Source organism: Manacus vitellinus, unplaced genomic scaffold (assembly GCF_001715985.3).
Source record: "Manacus vitellinus isolate BGI_N305 unplaced genomic scaffold, ASM171598v3 scaffold_102_pilon, whole genome shotgun sequence".
NCBI classification, from domain to species: domain Eukaryota; kingdom Metazoa; phylum Chordata; class Aves; order Passeriformes; family Pipridae; genus Manacus; species Manacus vitellinus.
Window position 1 is genome coordinate 588,686 of NW_021938808.1, and position 2,260 is coordinate 590,945.

The window sequence follows — 2,260 nt, forward strand, 5'->3', positions numbered from 1 at the left end:
GGATGCTCAGATGGGTCCTTTTCCCATCCTTTTCCCACTACCTGCCCTTCCAGGCTTGTCTCCCTGATTTCTTTCTGGGAGCTTATGGGATAAAGGGAATTTCCACCCTTCCTGGAGGACGTGGAGGTCATGGAGAGACAAACCCCAGGGAAGCTGCCCAGGGTGTGCAGGGGTTGTAAATCCAGAGGGTGACTTGGCATTCCTGGCTCCCTGTCCCGCTCTCCAGGCCTCAGGATCCCCCATTCCCCTTCCCTCTGCATCCCGGATCCCGCTGCTGAGGGCTGGGCAGGTGGAGGCAGCCCCGGTGCTGGCACAGCACCCAGCCTGAGCTGGAGGAATGTGGGCACGGCCCAGGGCTGTGGGATCCCCACCTCCACCCCGGGCTGCCTCCCTTGGACGCGTTCCCGACTCACCAGTCGGGTTGTTTGGGATAAATTCGCTCCAACCAAAGCATCCAGAGCCTGCAGGGGCTGGAGGGGAGAGACAATCCCTGGGTCAGCCCCCGTGGCCACTGGCTCGTTTTATCCCGATTTTCTGCCCCCCAGCCTCTCCAGCCCCACCGTTGCTGCCTCATGATTTATTTATCCCTCCCCGTTGGGGGGGCCCGGTTTGAATCTGGGCTGTAATTGCTCAGCTCAGATACCTTCCCTGCCACTGCAAATGTGCCCACTCAGCCGAAAGCCTTTCCTGGCCACTTCCCCGCTCTAATGGTGCCCATCAATAATTCAGGATAATGCGAGGGATGAGCCCCAGGTTAATGGGAGCCGCGTGTGCCGCCGGCGCTCCCGGCGCTGCTCCGGCTCCGCTCGCCCGGGTGGGCACAGAGGCACGGGGGCACGGGGGCACGGGGGCTGCTCACACCCCCCCTGGGGTGGGAACAGGGCCAACAGCACCAAAACCAAGTTTCCCGGTGAATCTGTGGCTTCCCCGTCCCTGGAAGTGTCCAAATCCAGGCTTGGAGCAACCTCACCCAGTGGAAGGTGTCCCTGGGGGTGGGATGAGCTGGGGTTTAAGGGCCTTTCCAACCCAGCCCATTCCATGTTTTTGTGATTCTGTGCTCCCTGTTGCCCTGCAATTCCAGGGAATTGCAATCCCTGCAGTTCCAGGGGTGGCCTCGGGGGAGGAGCAGGACACCCCAACACAGGCCCTGGGTGTTGGGAGCGGGAACGTCGCGGCTGTGACGGGCTTTGTGCAGCTGAGTCACGCCAAGAAAACAGCAGCTGCCGGGGCTGGGATGGCACTTCCATCCCTCTGATCCCGCCCAGCGCCAGGGATCAGGACCTTCAGTCCCATTTCTATCTCGGAACAGCCCGGGCCAGCTCTGCCCTGAGCTCGTCCATGGCTCTGAGGGTGGGAACTGCCGTGTCCACAATCATCCCTGGGAGATGAGCGGGTCACTGAGGATCCAGGCAGTGGCTGGATCGTTTTCCCAGGAGCAGGGAAGCAGAGGGATTGGGGCTGAGCTCCCCTGCACCTTCTCCATCCCGGAGGCTGGACTTTCCCCTTGGCATTGTGGCTGAGGGAAGATGGGGATCGATGGGAGCAGCCAAGGCAGGGACAGCAGCTGTGCCCTCCAGGACGGAGCTGACCCGGCTTCCTGGGCTAAAAATATCCTCCAACACCTTTGGGAACGGGCAGAGGGAGGGAGGGGGATTGATTTCCCCGGCAGTCAGTCCTACAGGATGAAACCAGAGAGCGAGAAGCCCCGGGGTCAGGGAGAGTCAGCAATTAGTGTTGTCACCTCCTGTCACATCACACCCCCGGCCCGGGGACACGTGGCCAGGGGGGGAACAACGGGGGTGTGAGGTCCCGAGGGACCCCCGGGCAGGATGTGGAGGAGAAGGTGGTGGGATGCTGAGGAGCAGCTGTGGCTGTGGGATGGCTGTGGGATGGCTGTGGGATGGCTCTGGGATGGCTGTGGTGACCATCAGGAGGTCAGACATAGGGATGGCTGTGGGGACTAGCAGGAGGTCAGATATAGGGGTGGCTGTGGGAGGCCCACAGGGCCCATCAGGAGGTCAGATATAGGGATGAAGCTCTGACTGGGGGCAGGGAACTCGCCTGGGGACACTGAGGACTGGGAGGGGCACCCCTGGACAGGCAAACGAGATATTTAGGCCTCCTGTTTCCTCATAACCCCAAACCCAGCCCCTAAGAGGGAACACCAAGGGTTGGTTCACAGGCCTGTGTGTTAAATTAGTGCCACATATACAACAAAACAGATGAACAGCACATCCTAGAAAGGCAATATGGAATTAAA

The 2,260-nt window shown here is 60.6% G+C and overlaps 1 protein-coding gene across 1 annotated transcript in view; it reads right to left on the minus strand.

Annotated features, from left to right (window-relative positions):
* The window catches only part of PHB (prohibitin), a 33,019-nt gene that overhangs the window by 30,281 nt on the left and 478 nt on the right, over window positions 1–2,260 (minus strand). The window lies entirely within an intron of this gene.